The sequence below is a fragment of the Acromyrmex echinatior genome, chromosome 14 (assembly GCF_024713525.1).
Source record: "Acromyrmex echinatior isolate Ae372 chromosome 14, ASM2471352v2, whole genome shotgun sequence".
NCBI lineage: Eukaryota > Metazoa > Arthropoda > Insecta > Hymenoptera > Formicidae > Acromyrmex > Acromyrmex echinatior.
Genome location: NC_141865.1, coordinates 6,170,618 through 6,190,132, shown reverse-complemented (window position 1 = coordinate 6,190,132; position 19,515 = coordinate 6,170,618). Strand labels below are relative to the sequence as shown.

Sequence of the window (19,515 nt, the reverse complement as noted above, 5' to 3'; positions counted from 1 at the left end):
ATAATAATTTATGTAATATTAACTTAGACAATTAAATTTATTACCTGTTTTAGTAACTATATGTTAAAATGAGTCAAATGTGGATAGGCACACAAATTGAGGATACATTAATAGGTCATTACTTGGAGGATTCACTAATAGGAACAAAACATGTTTTTTATTTTTAACAAAAACATTATAAAGTATTAACATTTTTTAGATTAAAGAAATATTATTAGAAAAAGAAATAGTCGAAAAACCGATATTGATTGCAAACTGACTAAAATTAAAGCTGCAATATTTAATAATTAATTCAATAATAAGCAAGTTGGCTAAAAGGTACATTAATAGGAACAATACCCTAACATTCTCAGAATCTGTGATAAATATCGTGACGATATAATCTCACTTCATTAAACTAATTTAAATTAATTTTATTAAAAATTCAAATTACTTTTAATGAAATTCATTCTATTGAATTTTATTAAATTTGTTCATGAATTATTTTTTATGTGAGATTTTCTTTTATTTATGTTTCAGTAATTTGATGCTAAAGTATAAATTATAAATTGATTGAATATTTTCAAATCAAACAAAAAAAATATGGATTTGCCCACAAATATTGTACATAAAATACAGAAAGAAGAGAAAGGAAAAATTCAAGGGTTATAAAGATTTTTATTTCTTAAATTTTTAACGCGCGTTATCAGATGTTTCCTTTTAGGCGTCTTTAGGTACGTGTTTGAAATGCTTCTTATGAAAAGGCTATCGATGTTCACCTTCCTCAATTCCATCGACACCTTTCCTTCGGTCGAAGACGACGAATCTTGCCAGCAATAAGAAACTAACTATTCAAACTTAAATTTACTTTCTTAATACTTAGCGCTTTTCGATTATTCTTTCGATGCATTTCATGCATCCGCTGTCTTTACTTATTAATGTAAATAGCGAAATTTGTAATTCAAGGTAATCGACTCGTTGATCGCCAAGAATTCATTAGCGGTTACGACAGTACTGTTGATTTAGATTGCTTTGTAGCTGGAACGTGCTAATTATTATGTAACCGCAACTGTAAGCATAGATGCGACTGGCTCTTACTTTTTCCAACCTTACCTTTTCTAACAAAAGAAGACAAAAATAACTTGACTACCTAGTTCCCTAATGACTTCGTGCAGTCTCACCATTACGAATAACGGACGTCAACGTGTGTTTACTTCTAGCGTTTCTCTTGTGGTCGCTTACTATAGTTACGCAATATCGAACGCCGCCACGCCGCGCAGGTTTAATTTTTGCGAGAAATTGGAAATTCGCGCACGTCCGGTGTACTTTCGTTCGGAAGAGGCGAATAAGGGACGAAATTAAGCGACTACCTTTGTACAATATCATACGTGGCTCGTCTATTTTTATTGCCGAGTGCACATTCGATTTCCTTTCCCTTCTTTCTTCTAGCCCTTTTTCTTCTCATATCCTTCAACACGAACCTGACGAGTATACGTCTCGGCAGCGGTGACTCGTATCCTCACCGGGATACGAGAACACGGTTATCGAATCTTCTTTTTTACTTTTTTCCCTCATCTTCTCTCGCCGGCATTTCCATTATCTTTGTCTGTGTCGAGATATATGTCACGATTACTCCGTACGGCAGCCTTTTTCTGAAATTCACTTCACGTCTGTCGAATGAGAATCGGAAGATCTCGGTTGTTACATGAAGCGTTCGTGATAAACAGAACTGCATTCCCTGTTGAGAAATAAAATGATTTTACCATTGACAGATGTTATCAGACTACATCGTATTATTTTAATCTTCTACTTTTCATTAAATACACCGTACATCTTGGTTTTGCTGATGTTTTTAAAAATTCAGTTACATTCAGATTTGAAAATAATTTTGATGCAACGTTGAAATAATTATATTGGTCCCTAGTTGCTAAAATGTTAAAATTTTTTGTAGTATTGCTCATGCTTGAAATTCTTACGTATTTTGGTCCAACAAAATTATTTTCAGATTAAATGTCTAATTAAATTTTTAGGTACTTTAATAAAATCGTTTGTTCTATTTGATAGAAATTTTCACGCCTATTTATAATGCAGGAGACTAAATTTTTCGCATTTTTCGTCGTTTACATATTCAGGAACTTACTTTCTTAATGTACGCATATTTCTTCACTCGTCCTTGGAGCTCTCCCTAAGGCGGAAATAAACGCCGTTCACCCCTCTCACTCCTCTTTCTCCTTTCTTCTCTCTCCTTTTCTCCTATCTCACCGCGCTCCCCCGACGTCGTAAAATTGTTTTCCAGGCGTTGGAACTGGTTTCGGAGATCCGAGTTCTGTTCCATGTTGTTTATGACCGGTCATAGGCCGCCTTCGCTCCTCTCGTTCGTGTCCTTCTTCTCGTCTCCCATCCGCGATAGATTCTTCTCGACTTCTCTGCTTTTTTTTTTTTTTAGTCATGGCGACGTAAAAGCCTTTTGCTGAATGAAAGACGAAGGGTTCTTTCTTTGCGAACAAACGCAAGTCTTCGTCCTTTTTTTTGTAACTGATGAGTAAACTCGTTGCAATAAGTTTGCCGCGATAAAATCATTATTAATGATTACGTAAACTGATGATATCGGTTTGGCGTACGAGAAATTGGAAATATACCGTTAAGAATTTACTGGCGGTTATATTAGACATTTGCAGCTGGTATTAGTCAAGTTAACGATACTCCGTAAATAGATTGGAAAGTATATATTCAAAGTTTCGAACAAAACTCCACCTAATTTTGGCGTTTTCTTATGGCTTGGACATACTTGGCTCATCTGCACACAGAAAGAATAATTTGGCTTAAATGTCAAAAAATTTACCTAGATATAGATCTAAAAGTAATTTTGGATCATCGAAATAATACGTAAGAATCTCAAGCGTAATGAGCAATGCTGCAAAAAGTTTGGACATTCTAATAATCAGTTTGAGTGTTGTACGTAATTATTTTGATGAGCCAACAAAATTATTTTCAAATTTGTATTTAGCTAAATTTTTAGATACTTCAGTAAAACTGTTCACATACACACATACTCCACGCATTACACTTATACTTATTACTTAAATTACTTCACAATGTAATCTAGAAATAAGTTTCGCTAAGTGGAGCGAAATCATCGTGCGAAAGTGCGACCAGTTTAAATGCGAAACCGAAAGTACTTTGCACTAATTGTATGAAATTGGGTCTCGATGAAATGAATTAATTTCTACATTTAATGTGGCTTATAAAGGTGCATAAACGATATCATGAATAAGATTCAATCAATAACAGATAGTTTTCGAGTTATCAAAAATATAAAACTTGTGCCCATAGAGCCTTTTTGATACACCATAGTTCAAAAATATATAATTGAACCTCGTATCCGTGACATCTTTTGTTCATCATATTATAAACTACATTATATGTGAAAATTAATTCATTTCATCAAGATAATAATTAATATTTCTTACAATTAGTGCGGGGCTCTTTGTTTTGACTGACTTCGATTGCGTAAAACTATTTTTTACTGTTTATAATTTTTCGAAATCTAAAATGTTCCTTTCAATTTTATCCTGCAAATTATACAAATATTATTTTGTAATCAATAATTTTGAACTCTGGACTCGTCCATATCCACTTTTATGGCTAGAGCAAAACTACACACTCGCGTGTTTCCTGATTCGTGATTCGGGACGAGAGGCGAGGAGGTTCTTTGTGTGCTTCGGCCTCGAATCGGCCAGTGGGACACAAGCTGTCCTAAGTACGAGGAAGACGGACTGAGAGAACGGAGAACGTAGGAGAGAGAAACATCTGGCTGTCACGTGGCGACCGGCAATCGATACGATGACGTCGACCTCGCCGGCGACCAATGAGGCGACCGTCCCCGCTGCCTTGACTATAACAGTGCCATTTACTGATAAGAAAGGGGCATCGAACCCGCGAAGTTTCCTTTGTTCAAACTCGCTCCTCCTCTCCGTCCCTCCTTTCCCCTATCCTCCAATTTTCATTCTTGTATTTTCCAGCTGAATTTATTTTCCCTCCGGCATCACCCACCCTTCTTCTCAGCCTCCGTCTTTTTTTTTTACAAGATGTCTCCCAGACAAATTCTTCCTTTAATTTTTAATGACTTCTCTCTTTTAACGAATGGATTATTTTTGTCGAAAGCATTTTTTAATTTTTATGAAAGCAAAAATCTTATTTGGATATTTTAGCTTGAACAATACTTTCACTACCGTGAAAGAGTTAAAAAACAAATTGGTTACGAATTAAGAATCACCCTATATATTCAGTAGCAGTATCTTCGTGTTGAAATATGTTCCTCGAGAAGCCAACTATGGCGTCCAGCGTCCATGAAAGAACGATGGATATAAAGGGAGGGGGGAGAAAGAGTAGTCAGCTCTGAAAATCGACCAAATCGTTCGAATTAAATTATCGGATTTTATCCGAATGACCTTGAGAGCTCGATATCGGTAGATATGTCTCGAAGCACAGATCACTTGCGTGACTCGACTCAACAAGGAGAGAAAGATGTTCGCTTCCTGCTGATTAATTTGTTTGCTCATATTGTTGGGTACTTTGAAAACACTCTGCCAATATTAGACGTTATTATCACATTTATTTGTGTAGATCAGCTATATCTGCACGTTCTCATCAATTTCAAACCTACACTGTGTGAGTTATTAAAATATTTTATTTATATTAATATAAAATTTAAAAAAGTCCATATGAATCATGTATTTTATTTTTATGCAACTAAGATTAAAAGCAAAGAACAGTTATTTCTTTATGAATGTTTTTGATAAAATAAATGCAATAATAATAAATATAATAATAAATGTAATAAATAAAATGATAAATTCTTTTTTTTTATTAAGTAACACAAAGACGCAGCGAATAGGAAACAATGTTTACTCCAGACATCTTTAGTTCTATAATGCCTCATCCGATAGTTCTCTTCCGAAATAATAGGTAGTGAACGAATACGACGTAATAGGTCCTGGATTGGTTCCAGTGTTCGAAATTGCGATTAAAAACTTGGGCACGACCCAGGTCGAAGGTTTAAGTGGCCGAAAGAGAGGAATCGTGTCGATAATAATCGGCCAATCGGTATTCGTCGAGCGTAATATGGCGCACAGAGATAGAATTTGGGCGTCCTTGAGAGTTGTAACGTGGACACGTGTAGCCGAGACGCACTTTAGATTATTCGCGGTGGATGACGTTTATACGGTCGAACTGATCCATACGATTTCAAGACAATGGCGTAGCTAAGGGCGGCATTCGTGTTTTAGTTCGTTCTTATTTTAAAATTGTCTTAAGTAACATCTTAAGATGCTAATTTTTGGCTCTCTGGTATTCGTAGTTGGCTCTTATAATAAAGATTGTCTTAAGACATTACTTAAAATAATCTTGAAATAAGAACAGATTACGAATACTGGCCTCTGATTGGTTATTATTTATGATACCTTAAGATTGTACTTTTACTGGTGAAGAGAAAAAACATGGGCGATATGTGTCGGAAGAAGGAATAATTTTATCCAAGTTTTTTTATTTGGATATTAAAATTAATTATTTTAATCCTAGCAAACCACTCATGGATCCAACGGACCCTTGCAATTTTTACATTACTGTTTTACATTTCTTTGAAGCATTGTAATTAATTAAAAGTATTATTTATTTGATTCGTATTTATCTGTCTTTGACTTCAAGGTAAATAAATAAATTTCACGTTTTGAGCTAAAAAATACGTATTTAAAAAGACCTACAGTCCAGAGATGTAGCGTAACAAAGGATTTCACAGACTCTGGTGTGACCAAAAATAACAATGTCTTACTAGGTTTACAATTAAATTAATTGTCGAAGTTAGATGTGCGCGCGTGTGTGTATATGTGTGTGTGAACGAGTGCATTGTTCTGGTGCATTCGTTTGTTTTGAAGAATTTTGCAGTAAAGGTTTTGCTCTTCTTTATTTAACGTTATCTAAGACGTACTGTAATCGCGAACAATGATTTTAATATACGGTAGAAAAATACAAAATTGACTTTCGATGCTCGTAAAGATAAATAAAAAGATCCATCAGTATCAAATTTTGTATCGTCTCTTTCGGGATAATGATGTTCCTCGAGGAATAAACACTTGTGTCTACGCCACTGTGTAGGATGAATAGGGCCCTTCGTCGATCTACGAGCAAGCGGAATTTCTAGCCTTCTCGAACAAGTCCGCGCAGGGTTATAACAAGGAAATCACTTTCGTGTGCGTGCACGCGTACGTGTGTGTAAGTCGATTCTCGAATTGAGAGAGAGAGAGAGGGGGGGGAGGAAGACTGCTCGACTGCTCGACTGCTCGACTGCTCTTGCGTCATTCTTTTAACACAGGACACTTCGTAAAATTAGATACCAATAAAGTTATAAAATATAATATTAAAATATTTTGTAACACAATAATTATCGATAAGAATAAAATAATAATGAAATCATATCTTTTATTATGCAATATATAAAAGTGACGTATTTTTGACTAAAAATTTGACTAAAATTTTCAAACGTCGCTATCGATTGCACTCTCACATAAATTCACGGTAATTCATAATAAAAAAGCAAAGAGATCCGCAAAACTGTTCATATTTTCCATCCCTTCTAATGGAAAGAGCTCTACAGTCAATCCTGTTTATCATTAAATCGCGCGAATATCCGTCACTTTCTCCACAATTCTTCATCGATTACTCCAGATTTAGCGCGGTGTTTCGCGCCACAATGGTCGCAATAAATCTCGCGCGAGATTAATTTCTTTATCGCTGTGTTGTTTTCCTCGCCGAAGAGGAGAGATATTTTTTACACGTCCTTCGCTATCAAGCGAATCGGTCTACCGATCCATAATGGTGATAATTGATCCGCTCGGCTCGAAATGGCCGCACTTTTTCTTGAACCACCTCATATACATGTAATATCAAAATGTATAGCATATAATTCACGCATACATTAGACCTGTCCTAGTTTTGATTCTATCTCGTATATTCGTCTCCCCTCGCTTAGAAAGCGAATATTTACTCATCTACTTTTAGCTAGGTGTGTTCAATAAATCATTTTGTTTGCGTGTTACGCACAAAGTGTGCATTAATACATCATTTCATGCCATTTAGTCCCTTGCGATTCAGCGGAGTGTTTTGTGTTAATCGTGGCTTATGTGAAATTATTGGGTTGGCCAGACTCCCGGAGAGACTTTGTGCGTAAAGTCTTGCGTCCGCACACGCCTTATTTCGCATGTACACGCGTACACGCATGTGTATGCGATAAGACCGGCCGGCACACTCTTGCTCACAGATGGAGGAGACGTGTTGTTTTAGGCCAGGCAAACAAGTGCCATAACTCGAGGCGTTACTGCTCATCTCACGCTAAGGCCTGATTTACACGATGCTTTTTTTTTATTAGCAAACTAGCTTCTGACGAAGCATCTTCTAACGAAGCAGCCTAAAAAATATGATTCTATAAATTATATTTATTTAATTGTCAGTTTTCTAAATATAATTTATAGAATCATATTTTTAGCTGTTTTTGTTGACTACACTGAGAAAAAAATGTTTGTGACTCTATTGCATAGTAAAATAATTATAGCTAGAAGCTCTTTTTATGATTATTACTGTTATAATGTTAGTAATAATAACCATATGTATGTTATCTCAACATAAAAAAAAATATAATAAATTATGATAATTTCAAATAAATTAATCTAATAAAATAACAAGATATAAATGGTAAATAAAATGAACATTTTTATTCAGTAAATGCAATCGCAATTATAGTGAAATAGCCATTTTTTTGAATTCACTTACTATTTATGTAGTAATAATAAAATAGTCCGCTAAAAAATATGTTAAGAAAATACTAAAATTTTTCAAGCAAGCTAAAGCTTTAGTGTGTAACTATTATTAATAACATAATTGACTATATTTGCATGATTAAAACAACTTTAAATACATAGTTGTTCCAAAAAACTGTAACATGTAGTTAAATTAACGCAAAAATAGGATATATTATGGATAAGGTGTTTCGTGTTTGCGATGTAATACAACATATAATAAAATAGTTCGCAATTCAATTTCAAATCAACTCGAGCGTTTTTTTACGTAAATTTCGACACATTTATGACACGAAACACCCGGTACATGAAATGTTTACTGCTTGCAATAATATAATGCTTCTGTTCGATAAATGGCATCGAAAAGTAGACGTTATCACAATTGTGGCAAACACGTTTCCGAAGAAAATGTCGATGACCGCAGAATGTCTTGGTTGTCCAAGGTGCAATCTGCTTCTTTTTTTTTGTATGTTATATAGCGGGATCATCGACCTTACAAATGGATGAAATAGACGTAATTCGATCGTAGTCATATTTTTGATATTTCTGATGAATTATACATGAAAGATTTTCGTGACATATTTTAATAATATATTAGTGACAAAAATTTATACGTCATTAGCTAACACAAAAGTATATTGGGAATTTGTTTTGAGGATTGTCAAAAATAGTTTCTTTATAATATTATAGCGATATACATCGAATAGGGTTTTACTTGGGTAAAGTCGATTCGCCTCTGATAGATCCGTCTATTTCAGTCGCTCTAATAGTATCCCAAATGATGGGTCTTGGAGGAGACTACGTGAGTCACATAAAATAAAGCGATTGCTTGTGTTCTTATCTATCGATGCGAACGCTTTGAAAAATGAGACTTTAGAGTAATCGGTTATGAACTCGAGACGTCTTGAAGAAAAGCGCTTACCGAAAACATTGCGAAACATGCATTTATTGCACGACATTATCATCCTAGACATATTATTGAATTTTACTAAACACAAGAAAATTATATATTTGATATATTTTGATATTTTTAATTAGAAATATAATTTTTTTATCCTTAATAATTTACAAATAAAATTAGTTTCTTTATAATAAAAAAGAAGGTTACATTCAAGATTAGAATATCTTCTTTTTTTTTTGCTTCATATTTTTACTCTGAAATCAATTGTTAAGGAAATCAGTTATTTTATTGGAATTCTATGCAGTTAAATAATATTTGAAACGAAACGTCTTGCTTACCACTTTTTCATTTAAGTGCGACAAGGCACTTGTACGTTGCAGCGGTAAGATATCAATATCGAAGTATCTCTTTGACATTTCGATTTACCGATCGGTGTAACAACCGACACATTCGTAATAACGGCTAATTGGAAACGTGCAGTACGTGTGTGTATATGTGCACTGATACAATCGCTGCGTACACGTATTCCAGAAATCGACTGGTGGGAGTAGAAGGGGAAATTGATTACCGGTATGAGAAACGCTTGCTTCGCAAGTGGTCTTAAATCGCTTAGATACGGGACACCCTGTGCATCTGCTCGCGAGCCGGCTCATATCGCAGTTGCATTGTTATGCATACAACGTCGGTGCATACATTCGTATCGTTCGGATCGTGTGGCAGGCTAATCGGCCGTCTATGGGAAACCGGGGGAGGGGGGGGAGGGGGAGGGTCGGACGAGGTAAAGAGAGAACAGCCACTAATTGTTGGATACGTCCAATTGCCGGACACGGCGGGCGTGAGCACACAACACCGTCCGCTTAATTGTTGATCTTAATTAAGCCGTATCGCAGTAGATTGCAATTAATCCCTGCGTGGGTGGTGATCCGCGACATCATAGTCTATCATTCCCTTCCACCTCTTACAACACTTCTCTGCCTCCTTCTTCTCGCTTCTATTCGTGTACTTCTCCTATTTAGTCACGTAGCACGGCAATAAAAAAAACCCATCGCTTCTTTATGCCACTTTAATTCTCGCTTATGCCTCCGTACGTAATTGGCACGTTGCTCCATATCTTTGATGGAGATACTTCTCCGTACTTTGATAGCCGATCATTATCGTCATTAACGGCCGCCCGATTTCACGAATCGACTGCCATTAACTTCTCTCTTCATGTCCAGTCTTCGATCTATACAGCAATTCGCTGTAAGCAACACTTTTCGAAAGGCGAAATAAGTATAATTCGTGATTAAATTCTTCGCGATGTAAACGACATTAAAAGTCTTTGGAAGATCTCTCGAGGAACTGGATGTTATTAAGCAACACTGATGACGTTGGATGCGTTGAAAAAAAAAAAAGTAAAATTTTACTCTCGAATTTATTTCTTCGAGCTTTGATTTTCGGTATAAAACACGAATAATAAATAACGCCTGTCGTTTTAATAATTTCTATGGTTATTGGTAAACGAAAAATAAATTACTGCATTTCATAAACGCTGAAAGTAGAGATGATTGTCGATACGCGCGACGCAAATTCACGTCGGTATAAAATAACGTCATTCGAACTGCTTTGCATTTTACGCGATTACAATTTAGCCGTCGAGTTAACGTTATATCGCGCTTCTCATAACGTCAATTCGGGTTTCGCTTCCTATCGAATTCAACGGCACTTCACGCATATTTTACTCGCTTCGGATATTACGATAATACCGCTGTTCGCATTGGCGGTCGCCTCACGCTCGATTTCGCAAACGGCGCGAATAAATTTAACCGATACGTCGGGCTCCCTCATTTCGTTTTACGTACATAGTGGTCGATGAAATCGGGCGTGTCTCTCGTTGAGAAGCTGAGGTATTGAAGCCGAAGCGCCGCTGATAGTCGCGATTCAATCAAACTTTCTCTACTAAACGTTCAATTCCTTTATCTAACGATAAAAGAAGCCACACATAATGGGGTCTATTACAGAGATTTTAGTTTAAATTCTAATTTAATTAATATAAATTATACGTAATGCAATAAAAAAGGAGTTTTACAATAACAATCAAATGTTGAGTAAAATAATTTTAATTAAATAATGTTCGATTCATATAATTACACATAACTTACTTTTCTAAATATTTAGTTAATTAATATTAAACGATTGGTAATTATTATTTTTGATAATATAAATTAATTATTTAGAAAAGTAAAATTATGTTTGGTTATATTAACCGAACATTTGACTGAAATTGTTTCACTCAACTATTATTAGACTCTTTTTCTCAGTGTGAGTGTCACTGTTTAACGCAAAGCTGTTTATCTGCTCGCAGTATGAAGTGCAACACACAAAGCTCAATTTAATATAAGATATTTTCTATCGATCGTTACGTAACAGGAGAATGACCTTCTCTTCTAACACTAGCGCGATTATGAAGATAAGATGAAAAAATTTGGTGTTACTCGATAATATATGTCGTGTGGGAGTGATTTACGCGATATACAATGTAGCACAAGGCCTTTCTCCCAATAATCGGCTTCTCGACCGTGGACGTCGCATAAATCCCTCTCGGACGTCTCCACGTTCTCTTCTTTTTCTTCTTCTTCTCATTTTCTCTCAGTTGCAGTCACACGTTCGTAATGTCGACTTCGAAGTTTATTTTTGCAATTATTTCACGATGCGCTTATAACTCGCTACGGGATAATGAAAAGATTTTGTCCGATGGAAATGAGGCTCAAACAATTAATGTAAGCTTGAGAGCACGAAGTCACTTCGGTATTTCCGTACAAGGGAAATTATGATAATCTGCTCACCGCCAGCTCAACTTTTCCTGAATGGGGTGTCGAAGGAAACGTAGTCAATAACTGCGAAACATTGTGTGTAGATATATGTATGGAATGAGATTTTTTTTTGAGATCGTGAAATATTTACATATGTATTCGAATTGTCACTCATAAAGGATATTCTTCGTACAGAAAAAGATTTATTTTACGTAAGTATTGTAATACGCGTTTCAAGTATTTCGAAAGTTCATATATCCACAAATCTGTTACAAGTATCAAATGTACTTAAATATATTTTGAATTTAATAATTTACTTTCTAATAAGTTTAATATACTTTAATTGAGATTATTAAATTAAAACAAATTTGATTTGCTTATTATAATAAGTCGTTTCTTTGATCAACTTTATAATATTCATCAAAAGAAAATAAATTCTTATTTTGAATATATAATAATGAATTTTTCTAAAATTTGTAATAAGTATATTTGAAGATTATTATCAAGAAAATATTCTTTGTTAAAGATAACCGTTATTTAAAAATTAATTGAGTAATCATTTTTTTTTTAGCAATTTCCTACTTGTTCTAAGAATATTTTTATCTCTCGCATCGCGTCCGGGATATCGTGATTGCTCGTTGCAATGTTGATTCGGTATTGTTACAAGCAGCAACCGATTTCTCTCGTCGCCTAAAACCACAGAGAAAATGATATAAAATTTTTATTTTATTCATTATGTAACGTCTCACACACACACACACACACACACACACACTGTTGTGTGCGTGGTGAAATACGCTATTAAATATTCATGCGGAGAATTTTATAAAGCTCGCCCGGGATCATATTTTTCTCATCCTTAGTACCCGGTGCGCGGAGTTACTGTCCCGATTTACTCGGCGATAGCTCGGGGCAGCGCTCTATGTATAAAGCACAGCGGCATCACAATTTACGCTCGGGCTAGGGATACCTCCGGCGATCGATAAAATTTTCATTTCATGCGTCCTAAGCGGGTACGTCAGAATCACCCTCCCCCTCCCCTCCCCCCTCCTTTCTCTCTTTCTTTCTTCCTCCTCCTCCTCTTCCTGCCTATCTTTCTATCTCGCCGCTTGCGAAACCGGGCACGCATGACCGAACAATCGAATCGACTTTTAAACAAGCGTTGCCGCCCCACCTGTCGTGCCGCACTGTTTGTCGTGTTTTCTGCTCTCCTCTCTCGCTTGCTTCGCGCGACGCGAACCGTCGGAAAAATATACAACTTCCGACAACAAGTATACGCTGAATAAACATTACGTTCGTATGATGAAATCTCAGTCAGTACCTTACATTGATGTTCTTTCGGTTTACTTCAACGTGTTTACTTCTAATCTTCACTTTCAGTTTCGATTACGTAACCGTCGTCACCTCCGTCACCTTCGCACCAAAGCGCCCGTTTCTTTATCTTCTGACATATCCGGAGTGAGCCGGAATGAGCAAGTGTCGCTTATCGATAAATCCTGTGTGTTTAATGTAAATGATCCCGAAGATTTAACGTTACATCTTATACTTAAACGTGACGGGATTATGACTTTGCATTTAGCCCGATCAACGTGACGAGAGTTGCGAAGTACGCGCCGCACGTGTTACGATAATTGACGGCGCCGGTTTTGAAATTGGGTCAGGTTTTCCAAACCTCCTCGAAGCACGCGTGCAGAGATACGAATTCGAGTAGGTACGAGACGTGGCCGACGCGCGGTGGACGAGGCACGATTTTTACGATCGTTACGTTTTCGTCCGGTCAACATCTGGCGAGCAACAACGTTGTTAAGGTTCTCCCTTTGAACTTTTCCATCTCTGTTTTTTTGAAAGCACGCGAGTTGTACGCTACAACGAGGCGAAAAAGCACGCTCCGAGCTCTTTGATGATTTTTTTTTTTTACAAAACAGGTTCGTTAGTCGTCACAGCGTGTAATAATTGGAGCTGATGTAATACTTGGTGTAATATTTTCGATCGTGTTGTATAATTAAATTTTTTGAAAATATTCTGTGCAAACCAGTCGTTCATTTGCTAAAAATAGCAAAGTTTTCTAGAAAATGAATTTTAATGTTTCGGATCATTAAAATTTTGGAATTTGATATAATAATTGATGGTAGAAAAATAAAAGTATATTTTTTAAGTATGTTATTTCTAAATGAGAAGTTGAATGCCAAGAAATGTACAAAAAGACAAGTGATGTTAAATTAGCAAATAATTATTAAAAGAATTTAATGCCAAAAAAAATCAAAATATAGTAGTATATTTCAACATCGGATCTTTGTCAGCTTATAAAATAATATATTAAAATAACATTACATTATTTCTGTTTTTCCTTATGTTTTCATTTTTTTCTTCAAGCAACTAAAAAATGATAAGTTATGCCGTTGTTATAACAAATGAACGAAAATTACGTAATTATTACACGTTCTTTTGCCGTTCTATTCTTCAATTTTGCAAAATTGTCTCTTTAATTATGAGAAAAATAATATTCGTCAATTACAGCATGTATGGTATAATAACTGAAATTAGGATAATACTTGTAATATTTTCGATCGTAATGTAATTAAGCTGTTTCAAAATTATATTCTGCGTTTATAAAATAATTGTTACACGAACTCTTGTTACTTTATACTTTAATTTTGTAAAATTGTTTCTTAAACTGAGAAAAATAATATTTCTTAACTGCGTGTAATAATTGAAGCTGGTGTAATACTCGATATAATAATTTCGATTGTGATATTATTAAGTTTTTTTTTAAATTATATCCTGCATTTGTAAAATGAATTATCACACGCACTTTTATCACTTTATTCGTCATTTTTACAAAATTTTATTTAGGTGAAAAAAATAATATCCGGAAACACTTGTATTATATCAATCACTCTAAATAATGTATAATAAGGTAATTAAAGAGAAACTTTTTACCAAATATCAATTAGCTCGGCATTCGTGCATGCCGAGGGGAGCTATTAATATGAAATCTGCACGAGTCTTTGTAAGAGGACTAAAGGGGGACAAAGGAGGGCCATATGGACGCGAGTTTGGCATTACGGCGGCAATTTGCGCGAAATTTTGCGAATAACTCTGTCCGTATTGTCTTGGGAACAACTTCGTTAGCGTCGAAATGGGTGGCGAAGGGCTGTTGAAAACCCTCGAAAGCAGAGCAGAAACCGACACGACGCGACGGCATGAAACGTGCGTGCGCTCGCGCGGGTCGACGACAGGTTTCCTATAACGGAGTCCGTTCGCGTTCGGAACAGCGTCAATTACCGGACAACAAAGCGGAGCGTGGATAAATCGCGAGGCTAATAGCCCCTTTGTTCACCTGGATCTGGAGCGCCGTCGCGCGAACTCGATGATAAAATAAACGGCGCGCAGTTCGCCACGGCGCGTTTTATCGCGCTTAAACGAAGTTACTCGGCGCCCATTGAATTGTAATGGGGCGTGTAAGTAGCGCAGTCGCGCGCTCGCGGCCTAGGATACCGTCTTGAAAGAACTCGTTGACTCGCGTTGACTTGCATAATAAAGACATCTTTCAGTTTTAACAATTTGCAGATCCTGGATGAAAAACGTAAGCGTACCACGGACGTTTGTGAACTTTTCGCGGAAAACTGATATCGCCGACGCGCGCTAATAAATAGTTAAATTCTGATAAGACTTGAATAGACTTAGATAAATCTAGAGGAAACACTGTTCACTCTCTAAGATTTATCAACAAGTCAATGTGTTTTATGTTTATAAATTTTTTTATAAACGAATTATAACGGTTAACGAAAGGCTCGTAAATGAAAGGCTAATAAATAATTACTTTGTTTGTATAATAAAGACATCTTTCAGTTCTAACAATTGCGAATCGTGATGAAAAGTATAAGAACGTTTGGGGATTTTTTCACGGAAACTGATATCACTGACGCCAATAAATAGTTAAATTCTGATAAGACTCTCATGAACCTAAAGACAACAACTGTTCGCTCTAAGATTTATCAAACAAGTTAATGTGTTTTTAAAATTTTGTTTTGTCTTATAGTCAACGATTAATCAGAGAGACTTCGAAAAACACTTGACTTTTAAAAGACTTATTGAACGGCTAATAAATAATTGATTATTTCGTCGGTCTTCTAGTTGCATTATTTATATCTGCTACAAAAGATAATTTAGGTGGCGTGATTTTTGATTAGAAATTTGATTAAAAAAATACTATATGATTCATGCAGCGTGACAATACGCCCATTCGGTGACGTGATTGTTTTTTTTTTTATGTGCTACGTCATGTCTCCTGATAGATAATTCTCATCTGCCAGCTATCGTTAAATAATTTCATAATACCATGGCGATTTCGCGACGCGCGACACTGAAAGTATTTGCGGTTATTACGGAGATTATTACTCTTCTCCTGTGCCCCGCCCATGGGCAATAATCAAACCGCATTCGTGTACATGATCAGCCTCTGCTGACAACCGCGGTTGATTAATGGACCATATAGAATAGTCGGTAAAATTATGGCAATTGAAGGCAAGCGGATGAGGGCTGTGTATAACATATAAAGCGTTTTAAAATTAAGTTAATGGTCACTCGTGACATGAACTAATATTACACGGTGATATCGTTGGATTTCAATGTATAAATATCTTCATACGCTGAGAAAAAATGTACTAAATATTAATAAATGTTTGTTTGAATAGTACTGAATATGTATTAAACGTTAAGGTATTTATTTTTTTTTGGCACAAAAATTATTAAGTTGATTTTTATGATTGTTGTATTTAATAAATATTTATTTATCGTAAATAAATGTTGAATTAGTACTATTCAAATCAATATTTATCGAAAAGTACATTTTTTTTTCGTGTATATGTAATTTAATTTATCGTGTAAAAATACACAGTACTACACGTTAAATAGGTTTGTTTTTTTATCGCCGCACAGAACTTTTCTCGTTTTCAAATATCAAACATGTATTTGTTTCACTTTAACTTCTAAAAGTTCAGCTATAGAAAACAGATCTAAAGTAAATTCTGTGTAGGTATCGTGCAATATCGTGTGTTATTTTTACACGGAAAACTAATCGTACACATATGTCGTGCACTTATTACATATTTGGACAAATTGCAGCGTATTGGTATTGAGATTTGCGTCGAATCTCTCTACGTCGCATCGTTATCGCGTTATTATATCTCAGTACACCAATTAGTAATTGATATTACCATTATTTTCGCCGTCAAGCCTTTTAAAACTTGCCTCGCATCGTCACCTGTTCTTAAGATAGATTTAATATATGATAAGATAGTTTTAATGATTATTCAATGACTTTCCGCTGTACTTTGCTTCGCGTTGCGGCAATCGAAGCGAAATGTTAAGTTCGCGTGGTAAATAACCGCGTGAATAAAAAGACGGCGTAAATATAACTGTGCGATTGGCAAGGCTTCGTGTTTGTGTAGATACGCGATGGCACGTCATTCGCTTCTTGAGATGCTCGGAGTATGACAAACATACGATCCTTGGTGCTGCCGAGTGCCGGTATTTATTCGCGCGATCTCGCGATAAAACGTTAGCGTGTAATGTGCGTCGCGCGTTTTCATCTCCCTCCTTTTGTTTCTTTTCTTCTCAGAGTACGCTGTACATCCCGAGATTGCGCCCACACGGAATCATATTAGCATCGTCTAATCTTGTTTACGCGGTGCAGCCGTGAGATTCTGTCGAAAATGCAGCCGCCGGCGACCAAAATGCTTGCGTCGTCTCGAGCGTCGCCAACTCGACTACCTCAATTATAGAACGTATAGGGATACCGCCTAGGGCAATAGGGTCCACGGTCCAACATTTTCTGGGGCTTCCATCGTTGAGTTGAGCTAACGTCGTTAAAAACAAACAGAAGCTCTCTAATCCGACATGCGATTTCGCATTAACAGAAGTACGAAACTCGTACTTTCTCGACTGCAACGTTATTATTCTACGTGTGCAATTTGCACTGTAATTTCGCTGCGGTGCACCGTGTACACTTTTCCATATGAACCGCGGCACACTTGGCGTATGAATTATAATTTTCCGCATTATGTGTCGCTGCGAACTTCACCAATAAGATACTGAACAATCTTCATACGGGACTTGCGCGAGCAGCGATTCGGATTTCTATCGGAGGAATGGCGTGGAATTCTAAAGAAGTTTAGCTCTCTTCTGCATCGAAACGACGTATTATATTTCCATCCGGAAAGAGTAAGCCGTAGCTGTGGACGTATTATCGATCCCGCAGTTTCTACATAAAATATATTAATATATATATATATATATATATATATATATATATTCATCGGGTATTTTAACTTCATCAATTTTATATTACACAAGATTATAAAGTCAAACCTTTCATAGCCTTTTCACTTTTTCTCGCTGAAAACTTTTTTACGTCCTTAAAAATTTTTCTAGAGCTCCAACTTTACGGTTGTGCTTTTCTTATTTAACGGTCCATAACGGGCGAAGCTCTTAGCGGCTTTTAGATGTATCTATCGGGAGGTCCATTTTATCTTACTGAAACTCTATATATGAATGCATAATATACGTAAATGCTTAATCTTTCGATATAATAAGACATTATGCCATCACAATGCCATCTAAACTTGTAACTAAGGTCCGGTTTCATTAATGTACGATTAATTTTAATCTCGGTACTCTTTTTTTTTTTGAAAAAAAAAAGGATAAACAGCGTGAGTTAAACCGAGATTAGAGTTAATCTTACACTCACATTGACGGAACTGAATTCCAGCTCTATAATAAGTTGTAAACATTCAAATAATAAGATACGTAATTTTTTTGTGTACGTTTTACACATCTCGCATCTCACAAATGTAATTCTTGGATGGTCTCCTTTTGCGGATCTTACAAACTTGCTGCTGTTATCGTTTCCATTGTTACGATGAAATTTTCAACCAGATTTTTTTAGTCTCAACACCGCCGCGTATTTTCGTGTTATATGTCCTTAGTACGTCGCATACATAATTTACGCGGCTTTGTTCCAGTAATTATTGTCGCGGCTGACAATGGACAATAGCGTTTAATGTATCATTATGGAAAGAAATATTCGTTCATCGTGCATTGTCGTCCGTTATGAGAGACGCGGCGACACGGCGCGACGTTGCGGCACGCTGGGCATAAAGTATGGATATCGCAATAACGATACAATATGAATGCAGGAGGAGGAGGAGATTCGCTATCTTATATATCGCCATTCATCGTCTGTTTATTATGAAGCGACTGTCAAGACGCGCGATTCCAATAAAAAACGAACGTGTTAACGGCAAAAATCTCGTGGCTTTCGCGAGATTGCGTTTGTTAAATGTATTGTTATAGTTGCACAATTGCGTGCACTTGTGCACAAATGAAAAACTGAGAGAAATTTGTTGTGATGTATATAAAATTTATGTTTTTCCCTGTAATTTCCATGAGAAAGGAAATCATCATATCGTTTTGTATACAGGAACGGTGCATAATCTTTCAGCTTCCATTCATGAACCGATTTAGGGAACCGTAGCACGATCCGACGTTAGAACGGACCTAGATGTTCCTTTCCTAGAAATTGTAGATACTCTTTTTCTATTGTCTATAGTCACGTACAGAAAAGTCACGCGATTCGCAAGATAAATGACGTCCGATCGCAACGTGGCGCGTACTTGGCGAGGGGAAAATTTCGACGCGTGACGTGAAATCTCGACTTTAAGGAAGGAGGGTTGAAGAAGCCTTTCCGAAGAGCTCGCCACGAAGTCTCGGCGATTCTCGGGCTGATCGCCAGGAGTCTCCGCCAAGAGAAAAAGGGCTCTCGGACGGAGAGGAGACCTGCCACGCTGGCTGCGCTTTCTGAGGGCCTCACGTAGGAGTGAGAGACACGGTTTGCCAAATAGCGTGTACGAGTCAATTGAGTAATATCTAACTACGTCTGTGACGTAGTCAGTTATTTTTGCGAGGTGAAGTCCGCAACTCCTTTTGTCTC

The 19,515-nt window shown here is 36.3% G+C and overlaps 1 protein-coding gene and 1 long non-coding RNA gene across 7 annotated transcripts in view; one reads left to right on the top strand and one right to left on the bottom strand.

The window, feature by feature from the left end:
• Sesn (Sestrin) overlaps nucleotides 1–19,515 on the top strand; it is a 211,291-nt gene that overhangs the window by 170,044 nt on the left and 21,732 nt on the right. The window lies entirely within an intron of this gene.
• Nucleotides 139–17,800, bottom strand: LOC147907390 (uncharacterized). The gene is made up of 2 exons (XR_015547475.1): nucleotides 2,120–17,800; nucleotides 139–1,717 (listed from the first exon to the last, which is right to left on the bottom strand). It is a non-coding gene; the product is annotated as an uncharacterized LOC147907390 (long non-coding RNA).